We start from the raw sequence: 19,122 nt of genomic DNA on the forward strand, positions 1-19,122 counted from the left end.
AGTCGGAGAAAGACAAATGCCATATGATTTCACTTTTATGTGGAATCTAAGCACAAAATAAACAAACAAAACAGAAACAGACTCAGATAAAGAGAACAGACTGATGGTTGGAGAGGGGTGGGAGGTTGAGGGATTGGGTAAAAAAGTGAAGGGATTAAGAAGTACAACTTGTTAGTTACAAAATAGTCTGGGATGTAAAGTACAGCATAGGGAATATAGTCAATAATATTGTAATAACTCTATATGGTGCCAGGTGGGTACTGGAAATATTGGGGGACGGGGAACACTTTGTAAAGCATATGATTGTCTAACCACAATGCTGTATACCTGAAACTAATACAAACTAATATTGAATGTAAACTGTAATTTAAGAATAAAAATGTCTAATGAAAAACTTAAAAATAATACAAGAAAGTTTTGGACATTGGCCCAAACCTCAGTTTCTTTTTCAAACTTCTACCATTTCTTTTTTTAATTTAAAATGTTTTTAGAGAGAATGGAAGGGAGAGGGAAAGAGAGAAACATTCATGTGAGAGCGAAACAGTGCTGGGCTGCTTCCTGAATGCCTCCTACCGGGGATCAAGCCCACAGCATGTGCCCTAACCGGAACTGAACCAGCAACCTCTTGGTGCATGGGATGGTGCCCAACCAACTGAGCCACACCGGCCAGGGTAAACTTCTATTATTTCTTATCCTTAGTGATGGATGATTCAGAGAAAGAGGGAGCATGAATAATGCTATGGTCAATTTGAATAATAAAAGAAACATTTGGGAGACTACTCAATCCAGTACAAACTGCACCTTGAATACCATCTGTATCACCATCTGTATCCCACTAGGCTCTCATACCATGTCCAGCCTGGGAATGTCCTTGGTCCTCATCATCACATGGGCATGTGGGAGATCTAAGAGCTGTGCAGGAATCGTCCCAACTCTCTTGTGTTCCATCACTAGGATGAGGCCAACCTTCAACAATTTTTGCCAAGGTAAAAGCAGGGAGAGAGAATGGCTCTATTTCATTGACAGTCACAGGTTGGGGGCGATTAAAATCATGACTCTATGAAATCTCAAAGCCTGACAAACATTTGTGAAATAAGGCCCCTTTGAGAAGCACTCCTTTAAGTCTCTTGAGGTAGAAAACATCACTTTGTGACCTCACATTGGAAAATGAAACCTGTAAATAAAAGATCAGCTTTGGACCAAATTTTCAACCAAATGATAAACTTACTGATTAATGCAGAGAGCAGAGGAAGAAGGAAACCTAGAGTCTCTTTTATCTTGAGGGCAGACAGGGGGTTCACTGTGACCTCAAATCTTTTTTTAAGCAGGAGAAAAATTAGGTTGGTAGGAGAGTGTCCAGTGGTAAGGAGAACATCACCATTAGGAAAATGGCTGTCCACACACAGCTTCTGGGCCACAGAACTGCCAAAATGCTCCACATGAGCCTGCTGTTACATACCCTGTGTCCCCTCCCTGGAGCATGTATCATGTGGGACATAAAAGATGTGAAAAGGATAAAATGAGGCAAAGAAGCTGACTTCAAAGTTTGCTGAGGATTTGGGTCTCCTCAGGGAAGTCATTCATGCATGAGCTTCTGCTCTGTCAAACAGATGGCTGTTTATGTTGTTCCCCTCCTGTGAGGATTCTAAATTCACATGAAGACATGAGGAAGAGAAGATAAATAAGGGGTGGGGGGTGGGGGAGGATTCTGAAAGCTAAATAAAGTGGTTGAGTATTAGGTGTATCCCACCTCTGCAGAAACAGAATACATTTTGCACTCAAGACTCCTGCACCCCCACCCAGACCAGAAGAACAACCACTCCAAGAAGTCATGATGGGCTCAGGAAGGCAGGAGGGCAGCGGTGCTGGGTGGAAGACGTCACAGCTAGCACAATGACTGGGCAGTGCAAAGACCTGGGGCTGTGCCTGGCATCTGGGGGTATTCCAGTGTTGCTCACACACATTACGTACCCTATTACTCTGTTATCTACCCCATAGTTTTAACATCATCCCTATGCTCATGGACTACTAGGCACTCTCCTGGCATTTATTTATTCATTTCAAACATACTAAGATCCTAACATGTAAATGGAAATGTTATTTTTAAAAATACAATTCAGTTAAAAAATTATAAAAATGCAACCATCAAAAACTCAAATTAAAACCACAGTGAAATAGCATTTTTTCACTTCCAAAATTAGCAACATTTTAAATTATAATAGTCAGTCAGGCAAGAATGTTCAAAAAGGAACCCTCTCTTGATGATGATGATGGTGGTGGTGGTGGTGGTGGTGATGATGATGACAGTACCTATTTTGTGAGGTCCTATCTGCTCTAGAATAGTTTCTCAATCATTCTGACAAACAGCCCAGGGTAAATGACTTTGTCTCTCTCCACCTTGAAAATTCTCCTTGGCCCTGGTGGAAAATGTGATGAGTTTTGCAATGGATCTGAAGTTCAAAGTGTGATTCATGTTCTTTGAGAGCAATCTGTCAAGAGAGCTTTCAACAGTATAAAATGTTCTTTGCAGGAAGGCTTGGCTAGTGGTGTGTTGGTTTAATGCAAACCCATTTGGTTCTATAAATACACGGGTGAGCCACAGAAGTGGTAGTAGGTTACCACTATTTGTTCATTTTGGGGGGTCTTTCACTGGTAGGGGGGTTGACTCTCCCCAGAAGGAGTCCTCAGGACACACTTAGGGTCAGAAAGAGATGAATGTGATGAAATGCTCACACAGGAAGCACAGGATTCTAGGACTATTAAAACGGGCTCATTCTTACAGAGGAGAAAACTGAGGCTCAGAGAGAGTAAATAAATGCTCAAAATTAAACAGCCAGAATTGGAGTCCTAAGAAACTAATTCCCAATCCTGGGTTTTTGTCACCTAGACCGTGTGGGTCACAGAATATTTTGTGGAGCGCCAGTTCTAAAAGATTTCCCAGGACATTTTCTGGGCAGTAGGGGGTTTTATGGTGAGATACGTTTTGGAGCAGTATATATGCACTAGACCAGTGGTTCTCAACCTGTGGGCCGCGACCCCTTTGGGGGTCGAACGACCCTTTCACAGGGGTCGCCTAAGACCATCGGAAAACACATATATAATTACATATTGTTTTTGTGATTAATCACTATGCTTTAATTATGTTCAATTTGTAACAATGAAATTGGGGGTCACCACAACATGAGGAACTGTATTCAAGGGTCGCAGCATTAGGAAGGTTGAGAACCACTGCACTAGACTGTATCTACCCAAGCTCCTCCCCTTCCCACTTCCATCTGGAGGTTCACAGGGCACCTCAGTATTTAAAAGGCCCTGAGAAGACATGCACCAAGGAATGCTTTTAGAGCTGCCTAAATCAGTGTTTCCAAGTCTGTATGATCAGATTTCTATTACATTTAGTAACAAGTCTATAGAATTTGTAGCCCTCAGAGCACATTTTCAGAAATGCTGCGCTGTAACTTCCCAAGTCTTTCCTCGCCTGAAACCAAACTCAAACAGGTGATGAAAATGGCTGCCAGGCCAAAGATGAAACCTCAGATATAAATGTCTATCGCTCCCCCCAGGAACCCTCCTGGCCTAGAACACTGGAGGAGCTAACAGGTCTTCCCCTCTGCTTTTATTCTCAAACCCTTCATCCTTCAGAGATACTGTGAACTCTGTCCATTTGTTGCCTAAAATCTAAAGTTTACCAGCACTGTAGTTATTCCATCTCCAGTGATACCTGATGTGCTTTATGCCCAGCCTGGGTAGAGCAGTACAGGTATTGTATCTACTCCACGAACCCTGCCCAGAAAGGTGGTTCTTCTCAGTAAGTTACTACAGTACTTAGTTGTTATAAAAGATGCTTCCTGCCCTAACTGGTTTGGCTCAGTGGATAGAGTGTCAGCCTGCAGACTGAAGGGTCCTGGGTTTGATTCTGGCCAAGGGCACATGCCCCGGTTTCAGGCTCAATCCCCAGTAGGGGGCATGCAGGAGGCAGCCAATCAATGATTCTCTCTCATCATTGATGTTTCTGTCTTTCTCTCCCTCTCCCTTCCTCTCTGAAATCAATAAAAATATATTTTTTAAAATGCTTCCTCTTCAAATAATCAGAACAAGTGTTTGCATTTTCTGTATCATAGAATCTTCCTTCAGCTTTAACTAAAACATAAGTAACTGGATAACTTCATTGGTGTTAGCTATCATGGAACAGAAGTTGAAACCCCCCAAATGATGTCTTCCATTAGCAGAGATTCAGCGGACTTTTTCTTAGGTGACACATCTCAGTTCAAAACATACTTGCTACACATATTGGCTTTCCTAGACTTTATCCCTCAACTCTTTTTTAAGATTTCAGAAAGCATTTTGGCTCTCTCTGTTTACTAAGAAGCATTGGATGAGGTCTGGCTCATTCATGCTTTTCACCATAATCACTTTCCACTCTACCAGGTGCCCAATGGGCTCCCATCAAGCTAGCCATGAGGTATTGCAGCCCATGGCTGCCTCTGCTCTGTGTGACTGTTTTGATCAATTCTGGAAGGGATACTTACTCAGAACTGAGCATGATCATAAATGGAGCAATTAAAGTTTCAGGGGACCTCGTCCCTGCCTCGGAAAAACACACCTAGAGTATGGCTTATACTGCCGCATCCCAGTACAGGGGTAAGCACAGCTTGCACATCTGAAAGGGTTCGGTGTCTACTCTCAGGGGAACTGAGCTACAGAATTTGAATGAGAAGCTTAGGTTAAGAGGGTAGAGATGAGGCGGGGGAAGACTGGATGGATGATTTCTGTCCCAACCAATCACATTTCCAAAATTAGTAACCTCTCCTAAATACTTCAAGGTAAGGTATAGGTCTGTAGCTAATAAGATGCAAAGCATCCTGAAATGTGTGATTAAATCGCCAGTGGCTGGATCTTGGGAGAGGGAAACTGAAAAGTGTGGTGCCTTTATCACGTGCTCTTTCCCCACCAATCTCAGTCACAGAGCCCCTCACGGCCCAGCTGTCTGAGGCAGGTTTCTCAGACATTAAAACCTGGAGAAGCTTCTGTGTGAAAAAGCCTGAAGGGTCTTTTCTCTGCTGCCTGATGGCTCCAAATGGAAGTGTTGTCTCTTTTGAGTTGAATGCTTGTCTCTTTTGAGTGACTCTTTTGAGTTGAAATGTTGTCTCTTTTGAGCGTATCTAGAGAGGAAGCCCTCTGCTCCTAGAGCTCTCAGGTCCGTCTCTGAGACAGACCACACTGTGTGGGACCCAGACACAGCCTGGGAGCAAATCTGGACAGTTCTGCCCTCCACTCAGGGCAGAGAAACAAGAAAGAGGTTGACAGATTGGAGTGGAACAGGAAGAGGCACTGAGTGATTTATAAAGAAAGATTAAAGCAGTTAAAAGATGATTTGGCCACGGCACTACTGAGATTAGAGAGGAAGGTTAAAAGTCCATAAATATTTGCATCATGAAAACTTTTCTGTCACACATGTACATGCACACTCACAGACACCAACACCCCACAGATGGGGTTAATGCCTGCCCTGTAGGGATTTGAAATGTGTGCACCCGTGGAAGATTTATTGCACACCTGAAAGGCTCTAGTGGCCTCTCACAGGGGAACTCAACCACAGAATTTGAACCAGAAGTTTAGCCTGGGGGAGGCAGAAGGAAATTAGGGGCGAGAAGGAGCGATTTCTGTTCCAAGCACATTGTCCAAAAGTGGAACCCTCCTTGTGGGCTGGTGTGGTGGCAAGGAGAGCAGTGTAGGTGACCTTTGGGATTTATAGGTATCTCTCCTCACTGTAATTTGTTGTTTTTTGCTCAGTCAGACATGGAAAGAGTCAGAAGAAACCTTCCGAAACAATACATTGTTGTCATGGCTATGTGCCTTGAGATAATGACCATTATGAAGCCAGAAGACTTGATAGTATACACTTACTTCATTGTTTCATTTGAGATTTACAAAACAGTACAAAAAGGGCTTCTGGTTACTTATTGTGTGCCCACCTTAGAATACAGTGACTGGCTGCCATTCTTGCTCATCTATAATAATAAAAGGGTAATATGCTAATTAGACCGGACATCATCCAGACTTCATTCCGGACGTCCTTCCTGACAAAGCCTGGGCCCGAGGGAAGCCAGCCCAGGTCCCAGGTGCCAGAGGGAAGCCGGTGTGCCGGGAGCCGGGGAAAGGAAGGCCTACTTTTGCACAAATTTTCATGCACTGGGCCGCTAGTTTAATAATAATGTTTAAATGGCAGCTATTTATTGATTCTTAACTCTGTATGAGCCCCTGTGTCAAACGGTTTTGTAGACATTATCTCATTTATTATCACTATATTGTTATTATTTTAATTTTACAAAACAAAATCCAGAGGCTCAAGCAGCTTAAACAACCTGCTCAAGACCACACATAAGTGACAGAACAGAGAGTCAAAGCCACATCTCCATGTTGCGTAGACCAGCCCCTCTGCAGTAGGGTCCGTTCCCCTTCAAGGAAACCAGAAGTTCCTGAAGGCAGAGGCAGAATCCCGCCTTTCTTTGAATGGTTTTCACAACATAACACAATGCCCTACACATGGAGGGCACTAAATTATTGTGTTGATTGGTGGAGTCTCTTCCTCTCCAAGCCCACATTCAAGGCATGAATAATCAGTCATTCCTACTGTGGCGTATCCTGTCATCTACGTCCTAGAAAGACAGCTAAGATTTTGTTGAGTAAACACTATGTAGCCGCCACTTATGCAAGAGCTATTTGGGCTTTGCAAGAAATAGATTACATAGTCCCTTGGCTTAAGGAACTTCCATTCCATATTTTAAGAATAAAGCATAGGCAGCTGTAACAAAATGTTTTGAATCACAATGCCCATAACACCTAGGAAAAAAAAAAGACCCGAATCAAATCAAGAGTTGCATGGCATACAAGTGGTTGGGAAGAAACTTCTCCACCAAGTTGAAGTCACATGAAATGTCCTTTGAAGAATAGGCAGGTCGGAGGACACTGACAAGGTGAGAAATCGCTAGAATGAGGTTATAGGTCCAGATTCCAGCTCCTCCTCCTTCCCCGTGCTCCAGGCTTCCCTCCTCCTCACTTCCCTCTCTATAAAGCAGTGGTAATAATACAGCACGTCACTCATACTTGACAAAAATCATAGAAATGATCTAATTGGGCCATGCTTTGAAGTCCGTTGCAGAAGGGAAGTGACTATAAAGAGGAACGTTGTTATTAGTGTGAATGAGGGATAGGCCCCCCTCCCTTTTTTTATTTTTTTTAAACCAGAGCAATTCTCCTCTCCTAATTAATATTAGTCCTAGAAAGCAGTGGCTTTGCAGATTCCTTCACAGAAAACCTTCTCTATTTCTGGGTTTCAGACAAAGACATTAAACTGAAAATAGCAATTCCACCTTGAAAATGGAAATAGTCAGAAATGATCAGGCCCCACTAGTACCTGAATGGGTAAAAGACACACATATAGGAAACAACTTAAACAGCCAGGTAATAAAGGTGATTATGAACTAGTGATTCAATTGGAAGCCTGAACCGTGGCCAGTCTGGCCCTGGGCTAAAAACACCAAATCGCATACTTAAGCCCATTAGAACATGTTTGCACAAAACTGTTAAGCAATGCTTGTTGTTTATGTCCAAAAAATAGTCCACACAGTAAACACATTGTTCCACGCATAATACTAAGACCTGTCTTCCAAGATTGGAGCATTTTCTATGAAACAAATTTTGAAAACAACAAAATTGCCAACTATCTAAACAACGAGTTTAAAAGATATCTCCCTCTTGGGGAAGAGGATGTGGCAATGCTAACAGTCGCCTAGTGGTCGGACTGCAGTCAATTTGCAGATGTGGGGAGAGGGAGGCAGATTTCAGATTTACTCAGAAAGGAATTTGTAACACTTACAGCTAGTGGAGAGTGAGACAGGCTTCATCTTGAGGTGGTGACTGCCCAACACTGGAGGCATTCAAATGCCAAGAGAGACGAAAGAAGGGATTCCCCAAACAGGGAAAGCTGAACTAGATGATTTGTAGCTGCCTGTTTAAGCCTATGATGAGGTGTTTCTTCATATCCAAGGTGGCTCTGATGAGTATAAAATGAATCTGGACCCAAGAATGGGGTGGAGGCCAATTAAAAGTTCCCTTTGCAAAATGTTCTCCAGCTGCAAACTATTCCGCATCAACTGTTAAGCACTGAACACAGCCCTGGCTTCAACATGTCTTTAATGAAAATTAGCAGAGTTTGGGGTTTGAAGATCTTTACTCCCTTTTTCAAAAAACCTTTAAGAAAACAACTGTGCCATGATCTGACAGGAAATAAAATATGCTCTGCTCTGAATGGCTTCTTTTCCCAGGACCAAGGAGCTCAGGTATGCCCTCAACAAAGATATGTAAGAAAGGAATAATACTATAATAGCAACAACAACAATAAAGTTAATAATAAGACCAGATCTAAGTGCTATTCTAACTAGATTAACTTATTTAAACCCATTTTATAGATAAGTGGAGCCAAGATTTGAAAGTAGGCAGTTTGGCTCCATGTCCAGGCATGGAACCATTATGCTACACTCTTAATATTTTAAATTTCTTTTTCTGTCTAAGTTCATCTGTTTTATGTGCTGTGTTTCTAACATCTTCTCTTTGCCCTTTTTAGAATGTGTGCTCTTGGATCAAGCCCTGTCATCTCTCACCTCTGTCACTTACCAGCTGTGGAACTTACTCATTCTCATCAAGCCTCCTCTCTCCTCTATAAATCACTGGTAGTAATATCTCCCTCTCATGTTTATTGCGAGTATGAAGAATGGCCCTGTCTGTGTTGCCCTGGCATGCTGGCTAGCACGGAGCGAGCCCTTCACACATGAGACAGACCACAAAGGAGCACCCTGCAACTCCTGTCATGTGTTCCCAAAAGTGGGATTTTTCACAGGGCATCCTGTTGACCATGTTGGCCATTCGGGTCTGTGACTACAGGTCACTTGCTAATAGCTGGGCCTTCAGGAGACCAGCCCCAGGCTGGGCAGGCAGGGCCCACCAGAAAGCTGAAGTTTGATTCAACACTTGAAACATGTCAGAGCAGAGACCAGTCTCCTTGGTGTTTACTGCGAAAGCTGCCAAACATGCTCAGTGAGCAGGAATGACTGCCTCCCTCTCCAGGGCCAGATTCCGGAGCCCGTGGGAAGTCAGAAGCAAGTGAGATGCCTTGAAAGCCAGTCAGGATGCTCACAGTGGGTGGAGTACCTCTAAAAGTTATACATTAATTTGGGTAAATTCAGAGTTATCTCACATCGCTTGTAAATTGATGGGAATCAGAGTCAGAGGGCACTTCAAAGAGCTCTGATAATCTTCAGGTGTTGGGAATTATTTACCAAAAGGCCACAGGAAACAACAGACCTATCAGCAAATCTTTTCTCAAATAACAGGGCCTTGAATGACTCCACAGGGCCAGACTGGGGCTTGACTCTTTGTGGACAACAGTCAGGCTCTGCACCAAAGGTCAAAGTGAAGGGAGTGCCTGTGGTGAAAGCAGACATGCACTTTTGTTCTGCTAGAATTCAAATGGAATGGGATGTGTGCTTCCACGTGAGAGCCATGTGGTTTTAGTGCTGTATAGAGAAAAGCTCTGCAAACATCCTGTCCCATGGACAGAGACTGTCTTTTGAGAACCATTGTCTTAACATACCACATACACTGTGGTATGTGAGGGTGACCAACAGTCCCACTTTGCCTGGATCTGAGTCGTTTGCTGGGACACAGGATTTTCAGTGTTAAAACCAGGACAGTCCATAGCAAACTGGAATGAGTTGGTTTACCCCACAGTGATTCCTCATTCTTTAGCTTTGGCCTTCTCCTCCCCTAGTTTTCTCCTCCCCCCACCAATCTAAATCAGTAGTTCTCCAGCTGGGCTACACATTAGATCCATCTTGGGAGCTTTGGAAACTCCCAAAGCCCAGGCCTCACCTCAGAGCCATTGCATCACAAGCTCTGGGTATAGTATATGGGGGTTTAGAATCACTGCTCCAAGTAGGCACCAAATTAACAACTGGTCAGGAAAGGATGGGCTGCTAAAGCCCATTCTTATTAAAGGAAATCCCTTGGCAAACCAAAATCCTCATGCCAAGAATAATCTCACACTAAATAATTGGATAACTTTGTATTTTTCTCCCAATGTCTTTAAAAAACAAGGCCCACCAGTAGACGCTGATGTGTAGGCATGCATTATCTCTAAGCATTTTGAAAAATAATTGATATTTATAGTTTTACAATCAAATAAGCTTCAAGAAGAACAAAATGAATTGGACTTGGATATTACTGAAACATTCTTATCATTGACAATGTTAGCAAACTTCATAGCTCTTAAAACATTTCTCTTAACCTGATCCATCATTTGTGCTTCAAGTCATGAAAGACACAAGAAGCATGGGCACTGAAGCGGACAGACCAGGGTCTGAATCTTTCTCTGCCATTTACTGGTACTCCCTATGGGAAGGTCAAGTCATTTCACCTCCCAGGACCTCAGTGAAAGGTAAAATAACAGAATTAATATGTTGAGTTCTACCCAGTGCCTGGCACCTGGTGGGCACTCAACAAGTGGGAGTATCTTCACCCATCTACAGAGGAAATGAAGTAAGTGTGTGCCTACCTGATAAATGATTGCTGATTATGTGGGAAAACCGATATCTGTGAAAAAAAAATAGTCTTGAAACTAACTGAGGGTCCCTTTTCTGAACCAACAGAATCCTTCATCCAGAACAACAGATAATTGAAATCCTTCCCAGCCCATTTCCACACAGCTCTTCCCAGTTTTCAGGAAGATACTGTATTACAATTTGAGCCACAGACTTTGGTCAGTGCCTTTCTGAGCTGTTGTTCTTGATATGGGCTTAGGATCTTGGGTCATTGGGAATAAAGCCCCATTCACCAGCAGAGACAAGAAGCAAAGGAGCATGTGATCTTGGCAGGGGATTGGCTCAGAGTTTAACTCAGTCTGGTCCAGAGAGATGGAGAGGAGACAGTGAGGAGCCTCTGGGAGCAGATTAAATTTTCTAAGACAGTGGTTCTCAACCTGTCGGTCGCGACCCCTTTGGGGGTTGAAGGACCCTTTCACAGGGGTCGCCTAAGACCATCGGAAAACACATATATAATTACATATTGTTTTTGTGATTAATCACTATGCTTTAATTATGTTCAATTTGTAACAATGAAATTGGGGGTTACCACAACATGAGGAACTGTATTAAAGGGTCGCAGCATTAGGAAGGTTGAGAACCACTGTTCTAAGAGAACTGCTTGCACATGGCATATAGGAGCAGCCAGAAAGAGGGAAGTGAGGGCCTATGATCCAGCCATTCTCACCCTGAGTACTCACTCACTCTCCAATTCTGTGCATTGGAGGGGTTCTGAGTTAATCTCATCTGCCCACTACTCCAATTTTACAGAATATGAGGCCTTTGTCCCAAGGGTTCTCACCTGTTCACAGGTAAACAAATTGGGTTTCTACTGTCTGATGTCCTCCTAAAAAAAGGTAGTTTTTTTCTTCCAAATCCAGATGTTGTCATCTTGCCAAACAGTGTGTGCACACCACTAGCTCATTTCATTTTAGTCTCCTTTATCCCAGGGAAGTTGAGGGGGTCAGATGGTCTAGATGACAGTAATGTTCAGCTATTCATTGTTTACAGGATTAATTTCCATTTAGTTCCTTAGAGAAATGGAGCTTGCAATGCAAATCAATGGCTTCCTGATCTGGGTGACTATCAGAACAACCAGAGTGCTTTATAAAAGTCCTGGTTCCTGGGCTGCACTCAGATCTACTCACTCTGAGTCTCAGGGGTAATAAGAGTGAGGAATCTCCAGGTAGACAGTGTCAGATTGAATTGAAATGAATTATAGGACACCTAACTGGTGTCTCTGAGAATTGCTTGGGGTGTGGGGGGGGGGGGGGCGGGGGGAGTGGGGGGGAGAAGACCCCATACATTTGGTGACCGAAATGTCAGAAGTGAAGCGTTCTGTGTGAACAGTAAAGAGACACACAGAAGTGAGGTTTTCTCCTTTACAGTTGCACTCAGTTGAAAGCCAGGGACAATCATTTCCATTTTTCTCCCTAGATGGTAAGCTTCCAGTGTAAGACACAAGGCTCATGCTCAGGCTGCCTGCACAGTCCCCCTCACACTTATCTCTAGCCATCAGCAAACCGCCTTTCCGCTTTTCCTCCTGACCCCTGCAAAAACTGGTCTGTTTCAAAAGGCTGACCATCCTTTTCCTGGCCTTTTTGTGCTGAAATGCCTTTCCCAAGCAAATGAAGTCAATTGATTTCTTTCAGGATATGCCTAATGGTTTCTTTTGAAATTGACTTTTGAACTTAGCTTTCAGCCATACATTGTACTTGGAACATTTGGAAGACCACAAGGAATCAGAAACTAATAATTTTCACTTCTGTGGGAAATAATAAACTGTGATTCTTGGTTGGTCAAATGTGGCCTTTTTGTAATGATATCATGGTCCTAAAAGAACAATTGATCTTTCGGACTAGTTCTGAACTCCTTCAAAAGTCATTCAAAGCCCCCTCCACTGCCAGGGACAAAAGATGCAGGCACCTTAAAAATACCTTTTCTAGACACACTTCTACAAGAATATGTGTCTCAGTAAGAGCGTGGACAGACATACAGGGGACAGAACATAAAGGGAATTCTTGACTCTGAAAAGGACAGGAGGGGCAGTGATACCCAGGAGGTGGAATCTCAAATCTGGATGCAAATTCCACCTTTCTGCCTTCTAATTCTTTGTTTGTTTGGTTGTTTTGGTTTTGCTGAATCCCACTCTCTGCTGAATAATAGGGGTAGTAATAATGAGAGTTAATATTTTTGTGTACCTAGCATTGCTAAGGCTTTCAGATGTGTACTGTCACATTTAATCACTACAGAAGTCTGCATGGGAAGGACTAGCCTCTGATTTTATAGATGACAAAGTTGAGGCAAAGAGAGGCTTACTAACTTGTCTGAGGCCATAGGTACCAAACCTATGAGTCTGTGTCCTTTTACTCACAGCCTTGCCCTAGACTACACTTTCAACCATTTCCTAGGCCTGTCGACACATGTATAGACAGGGATTCCCTTCCATCCCCACCCCATTCTCATGCAGGTGTCATTGTCACATCTATTGCACCCAAGAGACAACTCCTGGCTTGTCTTCTAATGTCATCACCCAGTTATTCCTGAAACTCAGAATTCTTTGTATGCCACCTGTGCCCAGTGCCAGACATAACATGTGGACAATAACATCTGGGCTATGTCCCCTCCTGCCCGGTCCCACCACTCCTTGGTCTCCCACATGCTGGAATCCAAGCACGGGACTCTACCTAAGTAGGACTTTTCTAAACAGTACTTACACTGAAATGACCACATTTGTTCATATGTCATTCTTGTCTTAATAGTTATGATATAGCAGGAGTACAGAAACAGCAGGCCCCATTAATGAGCACTTTCTATGAGCCACGCGCTGTGTTAATTGAATCATTGTCTAATTTAATCTAACCTGCAAGGTTGATGTTACTATTTCCATCTTAGAAATGACAACACAAGACTCTGTTTAATAGCTAAGTTACTGAGCTGAGAGCTGAAACAAGTGTGTGTGATTCCAGGTCCATTTTGTCAGCTTCTACCTCTTGAAATTAATGATGTTCAGAAGGCTTTTGAGTTTCCACCCAGGGCCAATCACTGGGCTGTGCTTCCGTTTTCTCTACCAGGTGTTCAGTAGGCGTCTGTTTATCAGGAAGCTTTCTGTTTACTCACTTTTTGTCTAATTTCTGAAAGTGAACTGAGAAAAAGTTGGAAGAGCATCCTGGAGTGACAGCTGAGGCTCCAGGGTTGAGCGGGTTTCTTATCCAAAGGGTCATTACAGCATCTCACAGATGACGCATGCTCTTCACCAGCGCCGTCTCCCTCTCGGCCTACAGCTTGTCTCCTTTCTAATCTCTCCTACTCTCTGCCTCCACACTTTTTATATGAGAAGAGTAAAGTGTTATAGCATCTACCTAATTATCTGAGAAGTGCTATAACGTCTACCCAAGGCTATCAAAAATTATCTCACTTTGTCTTACAAACAAGGTAAATTTTATTTGAGAAAAAAAAATGAGGAACTCATGCTGACAGTATTTGGCCTGTGTTAAAGCGGTGGTACTTGGCAGAATTAATACTCAGCAAAGCACTTTGGTGTCAAATCCATCAGAAATGCAACCTAGTTAGTCACAGTTGATGGAGCCCCGTGCTGCCTGCCGGGCTCCCCTCTCCCCACACAGAGGGCACCGTGGGCCACGTCAGTGCCTCCCCCTCTCCTGTTGCTCAGGACTCAGCACTGTGCAGCGGAGCAGTACAGGCTTTGGGGCCTGAAGGACTTTGGGTTTGACTCTCGGTTTAACTTCTCATTGGCAACTTCTGAACCTCAATTTCTTTATCTGCTAAAAGGAGGTAATAACAACTTAGCCCTGTAATAATGTCACTTTTCTTTCAGTCTGGGCGGAAGAGAAAGAAGCAGAGTCATAGTTACAGCCAAGAAATGTTCAGAGTCCTAAGAATTTAAGGGAGTGTCATGAATGGCATGTCTGGTGTCCTGACTCAAATAACAGTTAACAACACATATGCAGTGTTTATGATGTGCCGGGCATTGTCCTAAACACTTTACATCTATTAATTCATTTCATTCTCAACAGCATTTTATGAAGTATTATTATTATCACCATTTTATAAATGAGGGAAACTGGGCACAGAGAGGCTAAATGACTATTAAAATCAGAGTTGGGATTTTAACGTAGGCAGTCTGGCTATGATATACTGCCAAAAAAAAATTTTCTTTATTAAAGAAAACCACTGATTTTAATAGTTTCTTGATTAAAGAACTATTAGTCCAACAGTTGACTAATTGAGCATTAGTGCACAATTGGTGTGTCAAACAGATTTTCAAGCTTTCGGCATTCCATTGGAATTCCATTTGATTATTTCTTTAATCGGATAAATCCCAAATGCAGTATGAGCCTTTGGGTTGCAGTCCCCCTTGGCAGTGGGTCCTTGGGGAAAAGCAAGAGCAGAAGAGCCCCTTCCCAATCTCCACATGGTAGGCAGAATTCTAAGACGACCCCCAAAGAGTCACCCCCTTACATAATCCTCTCCCCTAGAGTGCAGGTGGAACCCATTACTGTCTTCCATCCAGTAGAGCATGGTCAAGGTGATGCCTGTCACTCTTACAGAGGGTCTCCTGCTGGCCTTGAAGAAGGAAGCCATGTGTTGAGATAGGACCTGAGAGGACGTCACATACAAGGACCTAAGAAGTAGCCCCCAGCTGATAGCCAGCAAGAAAGCAGGGCTCTCAGCCCCACAACTACAAGGAACTGGATTCAACTGACAGCCCTATAAGCTTGGAGTAGGACCCCGAGATCCAGAAAGAAATGCAGGCCCCTGCCTCCCTGATTACAGCCTTGTGAGACCCTAAGGACAGGGCCCAGTGAGCTGTGCCCAGCCGCCTGACCCACAGAAACTCGGAGATAACAAGTATGTGTTGTTCTAAGCCACTGAATTTGTGGTCATTTGTTATGTAGCAATAGAAAATGAACACGCACTGCCTGTGTCATCATACAGGTTGAAAAATTGGACTTGACAAGAATAGATAATACCGGAAGATTAGAATGCAAACCTTCTAACTAACCTAACTTCTTAATTTAGCACAAAAGGATATTTTCTGGGCATTAAATTAAAAATATAAAAGAAGAAATACAAAGAGAGTAGAACTTAAATGTTCTCACCAAGGAAGAACAAAAAGAGAAACATGTGAGGTGATGGATTTGTTCGTTAGCTACGAGGAGGGGGTTCCTTTCACATTGTATGCATGTATCAAATCACCACAATGTACACTTTAAATACCTTACAATTTTATGTGTCAGTTATACCTCCATAAAGCTGAAGTTAAAAGAAGAAGGAGAGAAAAAAATACAGGCAGATTCCCTAGCTAGGATAAAAAATATATATACCAATAAAAAGATGTTTCTTCCCTTTGAGTTACTTTTTTCCCAACCGGGCATTTTCCTTCTTTTGCAAGGCTGTAGACTCAAAGAGCAGAGCGCCCTGAAGTCTCTCTTGTTCATGCTCCTGGCTCCAGGAAGGGCCCGACTTAAAGCAAATTTAATGGAGAGGTGTCTGCTCTTAAACTTCTCCCTTGACATTCCAGTGACTTAAAACCTCCAACCTCAGAAAATGCCTTCTGCCCACTGGAAGGTCTCCTTCCTAAGCCTGCTTGGCGTTGGCTGTTTCCTGGAGGGAGGGGTGGAAAGCAGGCTGTCTGCATTGTACACACGGTAACACTTCATATATTTGAAGGCAGATAAATCCCTCTTAATGCTTGTCTTCCTGAGGCCAAAATCCCCTCGCTCCCACCCCAGCCCTCCAGCTCCCTGATGTCTCTTGCATAGGCTTCCTGCTACCTGTGTCTCTCTCTTATTAGAGTGTATGAAAACCCAACCATACAAGTCACAGTTTCTATCAGGTTGGGGGGATCCGAGATCCGACTTGGCCACAGTGTAGCTGAAGAGAGCCCCATGGATTATATGGGGGCAAAAGGGTCAGGAACAAGAAACAGGGAAGTATTAAGGAATCAGGAGAAGGTGAAAATGCTTCTTAGGGAATTAAGCACATGCTGCCAGATGCAGGTAGGAATTATTCTGGAGAGAAAATTTAACACAAATATTGAAAGAACTAGGAGTTGAAGAAAGAGGAGATGATCTGGTTAATTTTGATCAGTGGTTGTCAAAGTGAAATTCAAGGGCCAGCAACATCAGCATCTCTGGAATATTAATTTCCTGGGGCTGGCAACATGACTTATCACAAACCAGGGGCTTCAAACAACAGAATTTATTCTCTGACAGTTTTGAAGGCAAGTCCAAAACTGAGGTGTAGGCAGGACCATGCTCCCGCTGAGGGCTCTAGGGAAAGACCTGTTCCATCCTTTCTCTTAGTTTGTGGTGCTGCTGCTAGGCACCTTGTCTTGTGGACACATCACTCCAGTCTGCGTCTCTGTTCTCACATAACCTTCTCCCCTGTGTCTCTGTCTCTGGGTCTCTTCTCCTTTTTGTATGAACCAGTCAAATTGGGTGAAAGGTCCACCCTACTCCAGTATAGTCTTATTTTCACTAGTTACATCTGCAATGACCCTATTTCCAAATGATATCCACTCTGAGGCCCTAGGAAGAGCATGCATTTGGGAAGAACACTATGCAATCCACTGTACCCAGGAACTAGTTATAAATGCAAATTCTAGGGCCCCACCCAAGACCTACTCAATCAGAAATTCTGAGGGAGGGGTCCGGCAAGCTATTTTAACAAGCCCTCCAGGTGACTCTGATACTTACAAATTTTGAGAACCACTGATTTTGATACAGCTGAGGCATTTTCCAAAATGCACCAAAGCAACCTTAACTCAGAACTCAGAAATTCATAGAAACAAAAGGGTATCTTCAGTGACATGCAGAGTGAGACACTTCACTTGAAAGTGGGGCTGTGAGTTTATTTTGGGGAGGAAACATATTATTTGCTATGAATATATTGCGAGGGTGCCTGCACTTAAGCATCAGGAACCAATGTGTGACGGCTTCGGGTCATCGTGCACTCAGGGGCAGTCCAGGAAAGGCTCTGTCTGAGTGGAAAAGGATTCTGCCCTCAGATCACAGTTCATAAATGGCCCCTCCTTACTCTTGATGGTACAAAGATCCTGAGAGAAGTGACCTCCAAATCCAAACAAAGCTCCTAAGCTGGTCTGAGACCCAGAAGTGGCAAAGCCAGGGATCAAGGCAGTTGGGAGGAAAATACACCAGCTCTCCCTGCACAGGAAGGAGAGAAGCCATCCTCAAAGGAAACATTTCCAGCTCCCCCTTTGCTAAATAAACACACCTGCCTGGGATGCTAGATGAAGCTCCTGAATTTTAGTACCGTCAGCAGAACTTCCTGGCCATCTGGGAAGCTTCATGCTGTATCCTTCAGACCTGCTGGGCTTTTATTGCAGAGTGTGGCCTGGAGACTTTGACTGTCTCCCGGGGTGCAGTAAATGAAGGGACATGAAAAGAAAGTAAGATAGCATTCAACATCGCCCCTTGCACAATGTGTAATGGAAAATAAGCACGCTGGAAATAAATGGCAGCGTGTCCTTTGGGGACTCTGCACTGCTGCCTTGTGCCTGGCTTTCTATTCTTCTGGCAGGAATTATGTGGTGATGGTGGCTTCTGCACAGGCTGTGGGCTCAGGTTTCCCAGACAATATCCTGACTTTGGATGCAAGTGTCTCAGCAAGATATATGTCCGTCGGCCTGGGAGAGTACAATAGCTGTTTGGTGGCTCGTTAGAGGAGTGAATATATTAAGCCAGGCAGCAGTTTTTATTTTTAAAATTCAGGCTCTTTCTGACTCAAACATGCCTGGAGGAATAATTCTGCTTACTACCTTGATTTTATGTAACCTCGTTCTGCCTAAAGGCTTAAAAGCTTCTTAAGAGAGAGATCAGGACATTTAGATCAGGTATTGCTCTGATTCTGCATCTATTCTACAGTGTGCTTTGAGATTTGGGGAGTTCACATTCCACGTGGGCTCTATCTGATTAGTGTGGATGCCACTGGTGAGCTGCCACATCTGCAGGCATGATTTGGGGAAGTTTGGATGAGGGAAGGCCCCACCCCCACCACCAGTGGTCAGGACTAGGAGATGAGACAAGGGCTTGTAGATGAGATCTATCGCTCTCTCTACATGCCATCACCTTGTTGGCCTCCTTCCACTCCACCACCCCTTCCCAGCCCCCGCCCACCCCAACCCCCATCTGTTTACCCCTTTTCCCTCCCCTCACCAATCTCCATCAAGGGGGTCAGTCAGGGAATGCCCGGGGCTTTGTACTCTGCCTTCCCCATGACCACCGTTCATGGACAACACTTTGATACTAGCGGCCACAAGCTCCATTTCCAGCAGGTCGGCACACATGGGGACAGAAGGAGGGCTCCTCTCCCCAATCCACTCCATCCCTCATTCTTGCAGCAACAGAGGCACTTAGCAGTACTCACAGAGCCAGAGAAGAGAAGTGTGTCTTGGAAAGTAAACAAGCCCTTCTGAGGAAAGCCTTGCTTTGCCGCACCT

This window comes from Myotis daubentonii, chromosome 4, assembly GCF_963259705.1.
Source record: "Myotis daubentonii chromosome 4, mMyoDau2.1, whole genome shotgun sequence".
In the NCBI taxonomy this organism is placed as follows: domain Eukaryota; kingdom Metazoa; phylum Chordata; class Mammalia; order Chiroptera; family Vespertilionidae; genus Myotis; species Myotis daubentonii.